Raw genomic sequence first — 19,719 nt, forward strand, 5'->3', positions numbered from 1 at the left:
TTAGCTTCATCACACTCTTAATTTCTTTCTTTCACTTTACTTGCTTTCTTTCATCTGCCCTCAGTGTTTTTCTCTGCTATGTGCGGAAAATTCTGCTTATTTATGTATTGGTTAATTTCACACAAGACTGACTGCTCATGGCAATAAGGTTTATCAAATTAACCCTGCAACTGATTGTTCCCTGAATGAAACTGAGCAATGCAATCAGTGTGGTGGAAGGGCCCAACATCTCAGCATGCAGCAGTAGAATAAAAGTCTGTTCTAAAATGTACCACATAATCACAGCTGGATTACTACATTTAAACACAGCTTTGTGGCTTCCTGTCCTTTTCTTATCTCTCTTTGGAAGATCTTATATCCAGTCATAAGGGTACACCCTATTGTTTGCGAAAGCGCACTAGGGACAGGTTTCTATGTTTTAATCTGTGAAATAACTGTAAATAGATACCAGCCCAATTATTAGAACAAATTATTCTAACCTCTTGAAATCCTTAATAAGGGCAAGTAACTAATACCCCTGAGAAATCTTGCTGGAGAGCATAATTATCTCAGTAGCTAAACCCTCTCCAGACTTCAAACCTACACAGTGAAGATATCACCTTCCCCTGCTAGATTTTCTTCAATTTCACTATTTTAGAGTGGAGAGTTTAACTTGTGCTTTTCTCTTCAAGTCCTCATTAGGCAACATGTGCTTTATGCTGGGTGTCTGGCAGTGTGGATCATACCATCTCACCATAGGCAGATATTTTTGGCCATATCTTTATTACCTTCTTGCAAGTTCTGTGTAAGCTGAGTCATGCAGACCATTACTAGTTTACTACTGAGACCTGAAACATAAGGCACACAGAAGACTTTTGTCCAGTTCATATGGTGAGGTGCTACACTTTGAATATTAGCCCAACAGGTCAGGCAGTGAAACTTAGGACCTGTCTACAAAGGAAATTTTTTCCCAGTATAGGTTTTTCTACTATAGTTATACTGTTGTAACTACAGTGAAAGTACATCCACACCGCTTTGTTGATGCCGACTTAATGTACTTCCTCTGTGAGTCACTGTGTCCACATGGCTCTGAACTTTTTTTATTTTTTTAAATTGCTCTGCATTTTGGGCAGATACCTCATGTTCTGCTGCCAGGCTCAATGCGTTCAGGGATTTTTCTCACAGAGCACTGTGGGATACCTACCAAAACCTACTGGAATGCCAGGACTTGGGGTCAACAGAAATACAAAATAGGAAAACTCCCATGATTCCTCTCCTGGTATCCCATAAACTCATCTGGTTTTAGTGGGCTAAGACCATTTTCCAACTGCCCAAACACCTCAGGCAACATGGAAGAAGCACAGCTAAGCACCATGATCCTGACTATCATTAATATGAATAAGGTGTACCAGATGTACTGGCAATCATACAGGCAGGCGGCTTTGGATGAGTTGGAGGAGTTGGCATTACTTCTGTGATGTCAAGCAGATATCGCTAGAAGAGTGGGAGGACTACCTGAAACAGTATGGTTAATTAAAAATAGGGATACATCCACATGAACCTTTTAGCAGTATAACTCATTGTATAACAGAGTTATTTCACCAGATCAGATGCCAGATAAATTGGAAAAAAAATAAAACAAAACTTGCATGGACACAAAGCAGTTTATACCAAAAAACGCTAAAGTGATACTGAAAAAAAAACCCTTTCCCATATAGACAAGCTCTAAGACACCATGGGTCTCTACATTCTTTCTGCAAGACAGTCTTCAGTATAAGCACATAACATATAGTTCTGTTTGTCCACCTGGCAGGAAAATACAGATTTGGTTTACACCTGTATTTCTACTAGTTTAATAGCACTTAGAGTCAACTGCTTGCCCAGACCAAATGTGTCAAAACATTTATGTTCATCCTACGAGTTTTAAACCCCCGTCCTCAAACCTAAGCTTACTCTGAAGAGCACTTACAGTAACTTTTTAAAATTATTTTGTCAATGAAACATGGTTGTACCTTTAATTTATTAACTACAAATTTGCCTGACAAAGATTTGTACAAATTCTGAAGCAAAAGTCCTAATCTATGGCATCTAAAATGTTGAATATAGAAAAGGCAGATATAAGAAGCTATCTTGCATAGAATGCTCCAGATCAATTTTATAAGGAATCCAAATGGTGAATTCTTTGCTATTATAAAGGCATAGGTTTTATTTGCTCTTCATGTTTTATTTATTTGACCTTATTACAATGCTTGTTGATTTTTCTTTTAGTTATTTGGTCTATACACCCACATAGAGTCTATAGTGCAATTAATTTTTTAAATGCTAAGGAGAAGAATTATGCACTTGCTCCTTTTACTTAGTTTCTGAAGTGGTGAAACCTCTGCTTATCTTATTTTAAATACAAAGAGAGATAAGGCAGAGTTTTTTCAGCGTTCAAAACACTGGTCCTACCTGCTGAATGCCAGTCACTTGGGAGCTCTGCTGTTGGAATTTCTGCTTGACAATTCCTATAGAGATAACGCAAACCAGTTATTATACATGGACAATTATGAACTGTTTTCAATATCAATAAATGCTTTAAAAACCTTAAAGGGTACACTATAGAGAACACAATATAAGATTTATAAATTGATTCTATTGGAAATCATCACTTCCAACATTCATACACAATGAAAATAGGACCAACTTAACCAAACCACCGCCTAGTGGAATGCTGTACAGGACCGGCTCGAGGCACCAGCAAACCAATTGCAGGGGAGGGATTCCGGCCACCCCCTTTTTTTTTTTCTTCGGCAGTTGCGCTCCTGGAGGTTTTTTTTTTTTTTGCTTTGGCAGTCAAAATATCAAGCACTTCAATTGTGGGGGAAAAGAGTTACCAATAGTGACACTTCACAGAACTGAAATATATGGCCTTCCCTCACTAGGACATCTGACACTTTTAAATATCACCAGGTATCTCAGCACCATGCAAAAACTTCCAATATGCAAAACATTAAAGTGTATCAAGAAAACAAAGCAGTCCAAATACACAGACAGGCAAAACTCTGCAAGTTGGCAAAGAGGAAAACCAATTCACGTTGGCCCTCGAGAAGGGACACTTGATCACAGCAGGAGAAGTTAGTTCGCAAACCGTACAAAGAATGTGGGTGGGAAGAATAAGAATTAAGCTAACAATGCTCAATGCACACATAAGGTACCCTTACAGATAAAAGCTAGCTTGTTCCCTAGATGTTTTACTGAATTTACATAACATGGATTGCGAGAGCATTATGGACCCACAGTACTGCTTGAATCTGGCAAGTCAGTTTTCTTCTGTATGACTAACTTCTTTACAATCTTTCCCATTGCATCCACATTGAGAGGGTTTTCATGATAGGAGTTTATGTAATTATATTGATTTAATTCAAAAAGCCAAGTATTTTCTCTGACTGTTGCTAAAGGCAACTCCAGCACTGTATGCCCTGCCTTTGATCAGAGGTTGGATCCAGTTACGAAGCAATTCTTTATTGTAATAGTCCAAGGCCCAGAGAGAGAAGACTGGAAAAAAGAAGGATTTAGGTTTGGACTTCTACTTGATTTTCTAGCTGTGAAAAACTGTAGAGAGTATGTAGGAGTTGAGAAGAAGGTGGCTGTCAGTGTGAATGCATGGCTACAGGGTGGACTGATTTTAATCATGATTTAAACTCAGCAGGCAGGATATCTTGATTTAAATGAATTTTAATTGTAGCCATGTAATAATTATAGTAGATATTAGAAGATAAAGGGGTAAGGAACTGATAGCAGGGACACAAGTGACCTATAGGCCTGGAACTATAAGAATAGCTTAAGCAGTTAGCATAAAGCCTTATGGCCTGAGTAGGAATTGTTGCTCAATAAATTAGCATACGTAATTAAACTAATAGTGACCTTAAGTCATGAGATGGCACAAGACTTTGTTTATTGTTTTGTAATAATCACAAGCATTGCAATCTGTTGGTAGGTAACCGCAAGAAGGCAGATTGCACCAGTTTAGAGTATTTTTGGAAGGGGACATCAGCAGATGCTCAACTGCAGGTAACCATGGTAATTCAACTGACATTAGTATATACTAATGAGCTTTGCCTAATTAATATACTAACCTACAGGATAAGGACACCCAATATTATGAGAGTGAGAAAGTGAAGATATGGTAAAGGGGGGGAAGAACGTTGGAAATCATTAGGAAAGGGATAGATAAGAAGATAGAAATTTTCGTATTGCCTTTATATAAATCTATGGCACACCCACATCTTGAATACTGTATGCAGATCTGGTTGCCCCATCTCAAAAAAGATATATTGAAATTGGAAAAGGTACAGAAAAGGTCAATAAAATGATTAGGGGTATAGAACAGCTTCCATATGAGGAGAGTTTAATAAGACTGGGACTTTTCAGCTTGGAAAAGAGACAACTAAGGGGGGATATGATAAATGTCTATAAAAATCATGACTGGTGTGGAGAAAGTAAATAAGGAAATGTTATTTAGTCCTTCTCATAACACAGAGAATCTCATCAAATGAAATTAATAGGCTGCAGGTTTAAAACAAACAAAAAGGAACTATTTCTTCACACAATGCACAGTGAACCTGTGGAACTCTTTGCCAGAGGATTCTGTGAAGGCCAAGACTATAACAAGGTTCAAAAAGAACTAGATAAGTTCATGGAGGATAGGTTCATAAATGGCTTTTAGCCAAGATGGGCAGGGATACAAAACCATGTTCTGAAGTGTCCCTAGCCTCTGTTTGCAAGAAGCTGGGAACGAGCAACAGGGGATGGATCACTTTACGATTACCTGTTCTGTTCATTCCCTCTGAAGCACTTGGTACTGGCCACTGTCGGAAGACAGGATACCGGGCTGGATGGACCATTGGTCTGACCCAGTATGGCCGTTCTTATATTATAAATAATCATTAAACTGAACTAGCTGAATAAATTCAAATGAAGAAAATATTCTCAATGCACCTGCGGAAGAGGCTACTGCTGTTAAAAGCTGGTTTAACACTTCGAAAACTCTGTTTTAAGATGCTTACCCAGTGACTTCCTCCAGTTCAGTGATGTGATGTTCTTCAGAACTTCAGCAGCAAATGTACTGCTGGAATGTTTTTTTAAATTTAAATCTTTCTTTTCCTTATCTCCTCAACTGGGGTCAGATCATTGTGTAAGCATCCACCATCTTTGTCCATCTGAGGTGGCATTAAGGTCCACCTGCTTACCATCTTCTTTGATGCAATCGATCCACTGCTTCCTCAGTTTCTCTTTTTTAGCACCCCCCTTCTGCCAAGCTATCTTCAGCAGATCCCTTTCATTCATCCTCTGCTTGCATCCAAACTAACAAAGTTGTGTTTCCTGGATTTTGTCAGCCACATCATGGACTTGGACTTTCATCCTAATACTTCCATTTTGAAATCTGTGTGTATTTTATTTTTATTTAAATGATTATTCTATAGTAAGTTTAGGCCTTAACATAAGTTGTCATAATTTTAAGTATGTTTATATTTTTAAAAGAAAATGTATTTAAATTAAAAAATCATTTTTTATTTTTTTATAATACATTGTTGCTTTTTAATCCACCCTGCAGGGCTGTCTGCCCTAAGCTGACTGTGTGAGGTGAGAGTCACTGGTGAGCATGTTTGACCATGGCACACTGGAGAAAGCGTGATGACAAAGATAAGGATTGAGAGGTGGAAAGACTACAAATATAGTCAAGTATCTAATACATAGTTCCAGCAAATTCTATTTGCTACCCAGTGACTTGGGGCAATGTCCCATTTCAGTTTCTCTTGCTGCAGCCTTATAGATGCTGAGCTGTAAAATACTAGCATTCTTGGACTATTCAGTTCGGAGCCTTGCTTTGGTTATTTTGACAACCCAAACTATTGAAGTGTGCCAGAGGAATTGTTTCCCGATTGAAACCTTGTATGGGTCTCTGTGACGGGGTGTACAAGCCACACCTGCAATGCATGCATAGGCTGGAAGAGGACCTTGAGCTACTCTGTTCCCCTTTTAGTTACAGGCTGCCTATGGAGGTAAGCAGATCTACAACCTGAAGCTCTGCAAAAGGAGCACTGTGGGAGGCCCAGCTACAGACGCCCCTGACTATTGATGGTCTGACCTGCTCAGGGAAAAGGACTCTGCAAGCTGGGAGATTTATTCTTTGATTTCTTTTGTTTACATGGCTTTGCTGTTCCCTCTTGTGTTGGGCGGCTGATAGGAAGTGATCCAAGGAGACAGACGCACAGCACTCCAGGGTGCAGGACTCAGCTGCCTACCTTGGGGTCCTGGATCAGAATCTGGTGAAGAGGATGGTCCTGGGTTCCCCAACCTGCCTCCTAATAGGGCTGGAGGCAAAAAGCCTATCCTTGAGACTAGACTCAGGATGAGGAAGACCCCATAACCCAGAGAGTCCTGAGTCTGGGACTTTGGCTGGGTGAAGCCTGAAGTCCCTTGCTGGGCAGTGGAACTAGCATTTGGTGGACCTTTTACATATCCCAGAAGGGGTGGACACAACTTGTGCCCTAAATGGAGGGCTGAATCACAGAGGGGACAAACCACTGCAGGGCTGGAGTGGCTATCATCAGGTGGCTCAAGACTAAAAAGTATCTGTCATGCTCTCACCCAACCACTAGGTGGCACCTCTAGGGTACAGACCCCTTCCCAGTCTCCTTATTAGCTGTCCCCTTCTCTGTCTTCCAGCAGTACATGCACTAACATAGTTTATACTTTGGAGAAGGGGCTAATTGCTATAGTTGATGGAGATTCTGGTTCTGCAGGATTTGCTCCAAGGGAAAATAATACAGACAAAAATGTCCATAGATTTTTCTCCTACTTTCAGACAGCAGAATGATACTTTATCAGGATTGTATAATGCAAAAACATTAACCACTGCTACCACCATCCCATCAAATAATCTAGCTAATGCTGATATCAAATATAGCCAGGAAAGCAATGCATCCTTCATGCACAAACACTTCACAGGGAACCATTTAGACAGAGGAACATAAGGATACAATAAATAATTAAAAGTTAATCTGTATTTAAGAAACCAACAAGGTGTGCTACTGCTACTTAGCAAGCCAAGCTACAATGACAAAGAACTGAATCCTACAGCATTTAGGGCTAAAATCCAGCCCCAACTGTCTCTTAGCACAGAGCTACTGGGTCCATTTTGCAAATCCATAACCAAATCAGGGGAGGGAAGAGGAGGGAAAGGGGAGAAACCTCTGCACAGAGGTGACTGCATGAATGTTATGGAGCAATTTAATTTTGATATCACAGATTTCACCCACAGTGAGCTCTGAAAAAGGGTATTAGGAAAGTGGGTGCATTCTCAGTGGCTACCTAAAGTCTGAACCTGGGGGAAGAGAGGGAAAAGAGTCCCTATAAAGGAGGCTATCTTGCACTAATTCAGTACTCCTGGCTGACAACTCTGAAACAGAGCTGTCACCAAGCACAGGATTCAAGACACCATCATTACAAACATCCCATACCAAGGAAACTTTTTTGACAAGCTTGGGGATTCCCCTTACCCCCTTATTTTCTCTACTCCTTCCCAGTATGGCAGCCCTATGAGACTTTACAATAATCCTGAAGCACCAGTAATCACCACAGGTCCATATCAGACAGAAAGATCAGGATCTGCGACGGGCTCCCCACATCCTTACATGGCTATGCAGGCCCCAGACATGGAGCTCCTTCATCCTGACTACCTCAGGCCAGCACAGAGCCAAGAGGCATGCCTTCCAGCTTTATGAAGATTGGGGGGGGGAGGGGTGCTTGAAGGCCTGAGCTCCAGCTCAAACAGCAACATTGACACAGCTATTTTTAGAGCGCCAGGAGGCAGGGCCGGCTCCAGGCACCAGCCTAGCAAGCAGGTGCCTGGGGCGGCCAATGAAGAGAGGGGCAGCACGTCCGGTGGCAATTCGGCGGCGGGGCCGTCACTCCCTCTCGGAGTGAAGGACTTGCCGCCGATCGCGACTTTTTTTTTTTTTTTTTTGGTGCTTGGGGTGGCAAAAACGTTAGAGCCGGCCCTGCCAGGAGGAGCCCCACTACCACAGGGGGCTCCTGTGGACCCAGGCTGGGAGGCTCGCTCCCAGATGCAGTATAGACATCTCCTAGAGCAAGAAAAAGCTTCTTCAGGTAAGGTAGGAATCTCTTCTCTGTGGCTCCCATCTTATAGTCTCTACTGTTTTTTTTCCTTAACTACTTTCTGATGTGCCACCCAGGTCACTGAAAAACAAGCAGTGTCTTCAAATGCCCCTTGAGGCACCCCAGGAAGTGCAGGCACTCATGTAAATCCACACAGGGCCAGCCTACAGTACTTCAAAGATAACCCCTTAAAAGCAGAGCTCTCAGTCAGAGGGGGTGTTTCTGAGATATGAGGTCTATGAGGGTTGTCTCTCCATATTTTGGTGCAAGGTAGGGATACAAGGGGTCAATAGTTCTTTTAGTAGCTGCCTTACAGATTAAAGCTGAAGCTAGACAAATTTAGACTAGATGTTAAGGTGTAAATTTTAACAGTGAGGATAATTCACCATTGGAAGGACTTGTTTAGGGGTGTGATGGAGTCTCCATCACTTGAAATCTTCAAATCAAGATTGGATGTCTTTCTAAAAGACATCTTCTAGCTCAGAAAAGAAGTTTAGGGCTTGATGCAGAAATTACTGGGCAAAATTCTATGGTCTCTGTTATGCATGAGGTCAGACTAGATTACCACAATGGTCCCTTCTGGCCTTAAAAATCTATGAAAATTATTCAAAAGCTGCAGGGATTCTGCTGGTCTTGCTCCAACATACTAGGACCTATGAACACCAAGAAACTAAGATTGAAATGTAATACTGTGCTTTGAAAAAAAATATGTCCAGTGCTATAAAATGTACAAGTGGTCACGGATTTTCGTCATCTCCATTTTACATGAACTTAAATTTCTTCACTTTTGGAACGGCTTTATACTATTGAACTATTTATGGTCTCTAGCACACCTAATTGTAATGCTTCTGCCTGGCCTGCTGGGTCACCTAGGGCAAGTTACTGCAACTCCCCCCCACACCATCTGTAAAATGGATATATGATACAACCCTCCTTTGTAAAAGCACTTTGAGATCTGCTAATGAAAAGTACTACATAGGAGCTAGGCATTATTATTATAGCCAAGCAATCAAAGAGCAGGCTCACACAGAAATAAATAGCATGGCTCTACACACTAACGACTCTGCACAATTCATGGCCAGTACTATTCCATCTGGAGTATCCATAATGTGTTTATTCTCTCTACTCTAACCTCGGTAGTCTAAATGCACTCTTTATGCACTTTGTTCTGGTTAGAATAGCCTTTATATTGCTAAAATTACTTGAACGATTATCTGGTACAAATAAGCAGAATTTTTCAAGATCACTGAATCTAAACTAAAAAGCAAGCTGATGTTTTTCCAACATTGATAAGATTTACACAGCTTTGTTAGAAGAACAGTTGTTAAGAACAACAAATCTAAATGAGATTAGCAGGTCAAAATGTATTTTACAAAAATACATGCATTATATATATCAAATCAATTCCCAGCACACTGAAATACAGCTAAAAGTTTAAGATTAATGCTGATTTAAAAAAAACAAAAACAAAAAAAACAAAAAAAACCCACTTGTCTAGAAAGTTTTCAAGAGCTTCTAAATTTTGCTGACAGTAGATGGTGTAGTAGGAAGAGAGCTTGAGACTTGTATTAGAGGCTGGTATGAGGCCTGAGCTAAAGTAGTGAGCAAGCTTTGTAGATATAAAGCAAAGTTAGCAAAAGTCAGGCTGTGGGCAAACGTCATGCTCTGTCTGCTTGCAACTTCACAGAATCTGGCAAGAACAAGGCTGATATTTCAGAAACTCACATTCCTAAGAAGTGCTAGTCACAAAGTACTTATGCAAACACATTCCAGAAGAGTGGCACCAGAACATTCCAATATCAAGGATGATACAAAAAGGATAACAGGAACATACTGACTCCTCCTAAAAGATAAAGTCAGGATGACAGTGTAATAAATAAAAATGTTTTACTCAAACCAACACGTACAAGGAAACGGGTGATAACTAGCCACATCAGGGGGCAGTAACTAACTGTGTCAGAGGGGCAGGACATAACCTGTTTGTATCAGGGTATATAGAGGGATCTCTAAGCAAGTGTCTTGGTCCAGCCGAGAGGGGAACGTAAAGTTCCGCCATTCACTGAGCTGCATCCATTGTCACGGGCATACATGTCTTAGTATCCTCAAACTATCAGAGGAGTAGCTGTGTTAGTCTGTATCCACAAAAACAACGAGGAGTCTGGTGGCACCTTAAAGACTAACAGATTTATTTGAGCATTTATTCTTTTTTTCTTTCTTTTCTCTACGTAAAAGAATAAATGGACACAAATCAGACATCAGGAATGGTAAAACACAAAATCCAGTAGGAGAACACTTCAATCTCCCTGGACATTCAACAACAGATTTAAAAGGAGCCATCCTTCAACAACAACAAAACTTCAAAAACAGACTTCAAAGAGAAACTGCAGAGCTACAATTCATTTGCAAATTTAACACCACTAATTTGGGCTTGAATAGGGACTGGGAGTGGCTGACTCACTACAAAATCAATTTTCCCTCTCTTGTTATTGACACCGCCTCATCAATTATTGGGAGTGGACCACATCCACCCTGACTGAATTGGCCTTGTTAACACTGGTTCTCCACTTGTAAGGTAACTCCCTTCTCTTCATGTGTCAGTATATTTATGCCTGCATCTGTAATTTTCACTCCATGCATCTGAAGAAGTGGTTTTTTTTTTTTACCCACAAAAGCTTATGCCCAAATAAATCCATTAGTCTTTAAGGTGCCACAGGACTCCTCGCTATCCTTGTAAAGTGTGCCAGGTGCTATTACCGTGCTTTGTTGACAATAAACCTGACCTAGTGCCTTCGTAGCTTAACAGATCTTGTGGTCATTCGGTGGTTTGCTGAGGGTCTGCTGTGCTGGCTGTCTGCACAAAGCTGGGGCAGCACACAGGAAAAACACACATACGCAGCCAAAAATCTCACAACACTGGTGACCCACCACCGCTGATCTGATAAGTAAGTGAGCTGTCCTCTTAAAACAGCTTTTCCAAAAGGGAAGATAGGAGATTCTGAGTTTATTATTTCCAAGTTGTACATCAGGGGTAGGCAACCTATGGCACGCGTGCCAAAGGCGGCACGCGAGCTGATTTTCAGTGGCACTCACACTGCCCGAGTCCTGGCCACCAGTCCGGGGGGCTCTGCATTTTAATTTAATTTTAAATGAAGCTTCTTAAACATTTTAAAAGCCTTATTTACTTTACATACAACAATCATTTAGTTATATATTATAGACTTATAGAAAGAGACCTTCTAACAACATTAAAATGTATTACTGGCCCACGAAACCTTAAATTAAGAGTGAATGAATGAAGACTCAGCATACCACTTCTGAAAGGTTGCCGACCCGTCCTACACTGTAACTAAATCCATGGAAGTATAAGTATAGATGCAACACTACAGAACAGAATATATATCATTCTAGCCCTGTCATTGGAAAGCTGATTTATTTTAGCTGACTAAGTTGTTCTTGGTGGTTAGTGCATCTCTTATTAAACAAGATGAAATATTTCTGGTTCTAAAAAGACTCAGCTGTGATTCAAAGTCAGCCTAGTAAGATTAAACTAATTTTGGATGTGTACTGTATATACTCATTCAAAAGCCGAATATTTTTGGTAAAAATGTGATGCATCAAAGAGCAGGGGTCAGCTTATAAATGGGTCTACACCAAAATTTCATGATTTTTAACTCTATGGAATCATTGAATTGAATTTCTAATACAGGGATTATCAACCTTTGGCACACGGCCCGCCAGGGTAAACACCCTGGCGGAGCGGGCTGCTTACCTGCCGCGTCGGCAGGTTCGGCCAATCGCAGCTCCCACTGGCCGCAGTTCACCGCTCCAAGCCAATGGGGGCAGCTGGAAAAGGCAGCCAGCACATCTCTTGACCCGCGCCGCTTCCCGCCGCTCCCATTGGCCTGGAGTGGCGAACAGCGGCCAGTGAGAACCATGATCGGCTGAACCTGCGGACGCGGCAGGTAAGCAAACCGGCCCGACCCACCAGGGTGCTTACCCTGGCGGGCTGCGTGCCAAAGGTTGACGATCCCTGATCTAATATATTGTAGTTTTGTTTACCTGGAGCGTCTGCAGGCATGGAGCCCCTCAGCTCCCTGTGGCCGCTTCCCACAGCTCCCATTGGCTGGTAATTGCGAACCATGGCCACAGGGAGCTGAGGGGCTCCATGCCTGCAGACGCTCCAAGTAAACAAAACATCCCGACCCACCATCGGCTTTCCCTGATGGGCTGGGAGCCAAAGTTTTCCAACCCCTGAAATATAGGGTCGGCTTATGAAAGGGTCATACAGCTATCCATTTTGGGGGATCGGCTTATAAACGAATGGGCTAATGAACGAGTATATACGGTAATTACAAATTGATATAGTGGCACAAATTGATGTGGTGGTAGAGTATTGATATCAGCTCTATTGTATGCCCACAAATCTTGTAAGGTCTCGGGTATTATACTTATAAACATTATACAAAAATCTTAAGTCCACCTTACTATCACTGAGTGAAAGTGAATATGTATCAAATTAAGCCATAAAACCAATTTTTGTGAAGTAGTGGGGGGCAGAGGAGAAAACTATATTTCTGAGGTGGCCAATTAGCAAGAGATTTCCATTCTTCAGATAACGAGTGAGGTGCCTCCACGGTGTACTTTGGGTCCATGTTACACCCTGCATATTGTGCTGTTGCAGGACTGTAGGGCCAACTCTGTCAAAAAATTTTAAATGAAGTACTGCAATTTCCCACCCCTACTTTAGAGCACACATTAACATTGTTAGTGCCTAAATGTGACCCTTTATAAATCTTGTTACACACACACACACACACCATCTCTTAATGTAACTACTAGCAATGTTATGTCTTCAAACTGAGCGCAAACACAAAAAGCCAAATATTGCACTGAGGACCTGGAGTAATCTCACTGAGTTGCACAAGGTGAATGCAAAACATGACTCAATATCTGTACACACACTTACTTTTTATACTGCCATCAAGGCCAAGTTATACATTACATAATATGGGAAGTAAAATACAATGCATTAAGTTCTTTACAAAAGCGCTACTCAAGTCACCTTAAAAAGTGGTTTAAGATTGACAAAATCTTTTACTTTTGAGATTCAATATCTGCTTCTTCAGTTAGCAATAGTACAGGAACAATCACTTCTCTGTAGGTTGCCTTTGAAACACCACTATAAATTTTCATCTAAATACTACAAACTCTGAACCAAGTTTAATAAGCTTACTAACATTGATGTCAATTAAGAACTTTAGCAAATACAATACTGGAGGTCCTTACCTGTGCACTTTTAGATTGTTGGTGTGAGACAGAGTGCACTCTGTTTGGTCCACCTACACAGCCTGCAGCAGCGATCCTCTCAGTCCAGGTTGACAGACTCAGGCTTGAGGGACTTGCACTATCATGCTAAAAATAGCTGTGTAGACAGCGCTCTGAAGTTGCAGCTTGGGCTGGAGATCAGGCTCTGAAGCACACCCCCTTCTCTAGGCTTCAGAACCTGAGTTCCAGCCCAAACCACAACAGCTACACAGCAATTTTTAGTGTGGTAGTGCAAGCCCAAGTCTGTCGAGGCTGAAAAGCTGGCTGAGGTGGGCCATGTAGAGACACCATTGCTGATACTTGGTACTTGAGCATATCAGTGATCCCATCCCACTTCAGTTAAGCACATGCTTTAGTACTTTGCTGAACTGGGGTCAGTGTCACTACAACATTAATATTTAAACAAGATGTCTAACATTTACTCAGTCAGTTTTCACATGATGCTAATCCACAAGCAAAGCAATATAGGAATTAGTTTCACTCTCCTCCATTTCTTGCAGATTAGAAATCATAAATTATCATGCTTTTGATCAATATAAAACCACTGGCTGGAGACTCAGACATGACAATTTCAATTCAGTTCCCAAATTCACCCCTCCACAATATAGCATTTAAGTTTTCAGATTTGTTGTTCTTCACAGGATAGACTTAATATTTTAAATTTTTTATTTATTCAGATTTTATAGTGCCAATAGCATAATCATTGTATTTCAAAGAGCAATATTTTCCTAAAAAATTACAGTATTTAATGTCTAAACTATAATATTTGTCAATACAATTCCCCAACCCCATCCCTAATAGGAAGATACATGTTGTCAAACTGTATACTGGAACTAGAATTACTTTAAATTATAGAAAGCTTATAATTTAATGTGATTAAGGGATTTTTAAAAAAGCTGGTATCACTTTATTATGGTTGGTGACAATATTGGTTTTGGATACAAGATTGAAATGTGCTGCATCTTTTAAAAAAGGAAACAATCTTCCTAATGTCATCTGAGTGAGTCAAATGTTTTATAAACATGATTTACTATCTAAATAAATAAATTAAAACTACAAAAAGTTAATAAAAACAGCTGCCTCCCTACTACCATGTTATATTATAATCAGATTCCTTACTGATGGGTATGTATGATGCTGGTAGATCAGGTGCCAGCTCGTTCCCATGTCTCTATTGATCAATGACAAATAGATGGAATCCTCTGGCTCACCTGTGTGTTTATATTGTTAAAATAGGCAATAGAATTACAAGAATGTGTTTAGACTTTATGAAATGCTTGACAGTTGCTGCATGCTAAAAGCTGGGACTGGATGACAGGGGATGGATCACTCAATAGATTGCCCTGTTCTGTTCACTCCTTCTAAGCATCTGGCACTGGCCACTGTCAGAAAACAGGATACTGGGCTAGATGGATCATTGACCTGACCCAGTATGACCATTTTTTTGTTCTTAACAGGCATCCCTCTATCATCCACAGACTAACGGTCTGGTAGAAAGAGTCAATTGGACATTGAAGCCTATGCTGAGGATCTATGGTATCTGGTGAATGGTGAGAGATCTGATAGATACCTGTAACATGGAAGGTACTGTAAGGCAGTGGTCACCAACCAGTTGATCGCAATCGACTGGTTGATCCTAGAGGATTTCCCAGTCGATCGTGATTTCTGGCAGCGTAGCAGAGCTGCCACTAAGGCAGGCTCCCTGCCTGCCCCGGCCCCACGCCGCTCCCAGAAGCGGCCAGCGCAAGCCCGGGAGCAGGGGTCTCCCTCCGCACACTGCTCCTGCCTGCAAGCACCCTGCCCCACAGCTCCCATTGGCTGGGAACGGGGAGCTGTGGTCAATGGGATCTGCAGAGGCAGTGCTTGCAGAGAGAGGCAGTGCACGGAGCCACGTGCCCCCAGCCTCCCAGCCCTTAGCGGCAGCCACACTGCACCACACACCAGGAGCCACTGGAGGTAAGTGGTGCCCGGCAGGAGGCCACACCCCAACCCCATCCCTGAGCCCCCTCCCAGAGCCAGCACCCCATACCTCCTCCTGCACCCCAAACCCCAGCCCTGACCCCCCTCTCAGAGCCAGCACCCTGTACCCCATTCTGCACCCCAACCCCCTGCCCCAGCCCTGCCCCTCCCACTCCTATGCCCCAGCCCCCCGCCCCAGCCCTCTCCTGTACCCAAACTCCCTCCCAGAGCTTGCACCCCTCACTCCCTCCTGAACCCCAACCCTCTACCTCATCCCTGAAAGTGACTGAGGGTGGGGGAGAGTGAGCAACGGAAAGAGGAGGGGATGGAGTGAGCAGAGGGGGCCTCGGGGAAGGGGCAGGGTAGATCCTGGGTTGCCCTTAAATTCAAAAAGTGATCTTAGACGTAAAAAGGTAGGAGACCACTGATCTAAGGGGATAAGACTTGGGTCTGTCATAATATTCCGAAGTAGGGTATAAGGCCTTGATCAATAATAAAGATTGTGAACTGCAGAAATATTAACAGTGAGAGCCTAGAACTCATGGTCTCCTGACTCCCAGCCCAATGCATGACCTTTCCATACATTACAAAGTATTTTATGGGGGAAGGTCTCTCTCCAGCACTATCTCTGAGAAGAGTGACACTTGGCTGGTCTCGTCATGCACTGGTGGAACAGGAGAAGTGTTAGGAACCCACCAAAAATGCTATACTTTGTGCTCCCACTATAGCAGCTTGCTCTATAGAATTTATCTTGTAGTGTACCATTCCCAATTCTGAGGGATGATTATTTAGTGTCGCTGAAAATTACCCAGAAGTTACTCAGCATGTTTCATCTACTCTAGATGTTCCAGTGCCCTCAGTTTGTTACAACTATACAGGAAATTCAACAGGAAAAATGCAATTGTCTTCCTCCTCATGAGCATTTTGACTTCCTGGAAGAAAGGGAAAGTGACAGAAAAACTTAGATCAACTCCTCTTCCCTTGGCCTTTGTGGAAGAAGGATCTGTTGGTACATGAGTCTCATCTTATGCGGGGGTTCCGTTCCACGGTTAGCACGTAAAGCGAAAACCGCGTATAGTCAAAATTACATTGCGTTGAATGGTGGGCGGAATCGCCCGCACTACAGGGACAGTATTAAAATTGTTATTTTTCTCGTTTTTTGTTTTTGTTTTTGCTGCCCGCATAAAGCTGAAATCGCGCATGTTAAATGCGCATAAGATGCGGCAGACCTGTACTACTTCCATTATCTAATGTTACTGAGTCCTATCTATGAAGAAAAGAGAGTTTGTAGGAGAAGATAGACCGGGTTAGAAGATGGGAGAGAAGAACTGATAAAGATGTCAGCCTTCCAGTTTAACATCTGTAAGATAGTTACCAAAAAAAAAAAAAAAAAAAAAAAAAAAAATCTTTTCACATCTCAACAGAGCCCAAGGGCTATGCCCTAATGGTTTAATAGAAAGGATATTATAAAAAAGGTTGTGCATGAATATAGACTAAAATGGCATCAGAGAAGCCAGAATGCAGTTTTGTAATACATTTTAACATCACATTATTATAGCAGCTATTCTGTTAAAGTAACCATTAAAAACATTTGGTTTTTCTTGTTTCATTAGGGTAAATCTGTTCAAACTAGGACCTGAATGATGTCAGTGTATACTTCATTTTTGTATGGATGAGCAAAAAAGTACGTTGTCACAGGCATCTTTGAAACGGTTTTTAAGGCAAAATTAACAAAATACAGTAAAATTAGGTCATTCTACATACCAACGTAAAATTAGGGATTATACTAAGAATTGAATACCTAGGTACAATGAGATGCCATCCAAACTGCTTTGCAAGCCATAATGTACATATGATCAATAGTTAGGATTTGCCACAAATCACATATAAGAACCACTATTAAAACTAGTACCATGCCTCCGGCAGCAACTAGTACCTGACATTTTAAATAAAGGAGAGTGGGGAGAAAAACAAAGCTCCACCCATAACTCTCATAACCAGCTGGGCAAGATTATATATGGTGCATAAACATTTCTTCCTAACACACACATTCAATGCACATAATAATCATGATAATCTTTCAACTTATATCCTGAGGCTTGTACTTAAATACTGGAGGATATAGTGAATTTGCACTTTACTTTTACCCCCATTTTATCTTTTTCTGAAAGATTTAAAAAAACATATAAGGCCACTATACTTAAAATTAGACATACCAGCTGTGTTTTGCTTTGAGGATGTGCACATCAGGCAGGATATTAACATATGCAGGAATCCTGCCATCAGAAAGCAGGATCCTTACCCTATCAATTCAGTAAGAAAGGACAGAGAAGCAAAGCAGAGGCATAGCAGGATATGTACTCTCACACATGCAGGGCTGGCTTTAGGCCGATTCCCCCAAATCGGGCCCCGCACCTGCACCTAAGAGGGCCCCCACGCCCTACAGAAGAGCGCCTAACTTTTTAATTTTTACTCACCCGGCCGCGGTCTGGGTCTTCGGTGGCAGGTCCTTCACTTGCTCCGGGTCTTCAGTGGCAGGTCCTTCAGTGCCGCGGAAGACCTGGAGCGAGTGAAGGACCTGCCGCCGAAGTGCCACCGAAGATCCGGACCGCCGCCGGGTATTCGAATCAGGCCCCACACTTCCTAAAGCCGGCCCAGCACACATGAGAGTGTAAAGGACTCAGTGCCCTTAGTTTGTTACTATAGAGCAGTGGTTCTCGAACTTTTGTATTGGTGACCCCTTTCACATAGCAAGCCTCTGAGGGCGACCCCCTCCTTGTAAATTAAAAAACACATTTTAATATATTTAACACCATTATAAATGCTGGAGGAAAAGTGGGGTTTGGGGTGGAGGTTGACAGCTCAGAACCCCCTGAGGGGTCCCAACCCCCAGTTTGAGAACCCCTGCTATAGCATCAACTAGAAATTAACATTTTTGTTCTCATTTCAGAAACAGTTTCCATAATCAGGACAGTTTAAATGACACCCTTTTAAAGGTAGGTTAAGCTACAGGGCAGTCAATTTTGACAGTTTTATCACTGTAGTGTAATTTTAATTTTATTGTAGAACTCAAGTTCCCCATTTCTGTTCAGAAAACTGGATTAGCTTTGCTCTAGAGGGTGGAGGCACCACCACCTAATCAAGTTTCATTCCACCACTGCATTTTGATATTTCAACACCATGGCTCGGAATATAAAGAGAAGCTGTGTTTGATTTTAGATAGGAAAGCAGCAAGTGCAAGAAGCCAAGTTTCTTTGTTTTCTGTTGAACGGTTTCTTGGGAGGAAGCCCAGAGGTATTCATTCACAATACAAGCCTGAGCTGTTAATTTCAGATCTGATCTTTTCCTACTGATCGGATGTTCAGATCCAGACTTTGGGCCCCTCTCTTTTGAAGATCAGATACTAAGTTCACACCTGGATCTAGGGGTTTGTTCATCTCTGCTCATCAGTATTTTGGGGAGAGAAGAAAACAAGCTCTGAGGTAACCTAGACCACAGGGTCACCAGACAACACGCGAAGAAAGCCGACTTATGTAAAGCAGAATAAAGCTTTGGGTCCCACCCATCCCACACACCTGCAGGCAAGGTTCACAAGAGGAACAGGTTTGTCCTCAGGCTAATTGCAGCTATGGGACATGCACACACGTTACGGGTCTTTGCTCGCCGAAGGATAATCCCCCGTTTTTGGAGGTGGGGGGGCACAGGTAGCCAGACCCACTGTCGGCCCCCCCCCCGGGGCACAGCAATGTAACTAGGGCCGGACAGAGACACTGGCAGCAACTTGCGTGCCCCCGCCCCGCGCACGCAGGAGGCTGATCCCGGGAGCCCACCTCCTATGGGAGATGCCCGGGGGCACACAGCGGGCGGGGGCAGGCCGCTCCCCCAGCCTCCGGCACCGGGCGGGCAGCTCACCCCGGTGCTCCCGGCGGGCGGGCGAGCCGCCCCGCTGCTCCCGGCTCCCCCAGCCTCAGGCCGCCGCCCCGGCCGCACGTCAGGGGCAGCCAGGCGCTTGCTGCGGCCGCCGCCCCCGCTTACCTGGCCGGTCCGCGTCCCCCAGGGCCCAGCGCGCCGGGCGCTCAGCCTCCCCGCCGCACGCTCGCCCCGCGGGGGACCGGCTCCAACCGGCACCTCAGGCTCCGCCCGCCTCGCTGGTCACGTTACCGCCCCTCCGCCAATGGGGGCCCGGCTGGCGGAACCGCTGACCGGGGGGGCCTGGAGACAAAGGCGCAGAGCTTCGCCCACCCCCTGCCTCCTGCGAGAGCCGGGGGCCGCCCGCTGCGCCCGGGCCTGGCC

General features: G+C 43.0%; 1 protein-coding gene across 1 annotated transcript in view; it reads right to left on the bottom strand.

The window, feature by feature from the left end:
• Positions 1-19,560, bottom strand: part of LRRC8B (leucine rich repeat containing 8 VRAC subunit B) — a 37,578-nt gene extending 18,018 nt beyond the window's left edge. Inside the window, exons 1-2 of the mRNA XM_054037504.1 lie at positions 19,462-19,560; positions 2,431-2,486 (exon numbers count right to left, since the gene is read on the bottom strand). The gene's annotated coding sequence lies outside the window, so the exon portion shown is untranslated. The remainder of the gene's footprint in view (positions 1-2,430; positions 2,487-19,461) is intronic.
• Between the last annotated feature and the right edge of the window lie 159 nt (positions 19,561-19,719).

Source organism: Malaclemys terrapin, chromosome 8, assembly GCF_027887155.1.
Source record: "Malaclemys terrapin pileata isolate rMalTer1 chromosome 8, rMalTer1.hap1, whole genome shotgun sequence".
Taxonomy (NCBI): domain Eukaryota; kingdom Metazoa; phylum Chordata; order Testudines; family Emydidae; genus Malaclemys; species Malaclemys terrapin.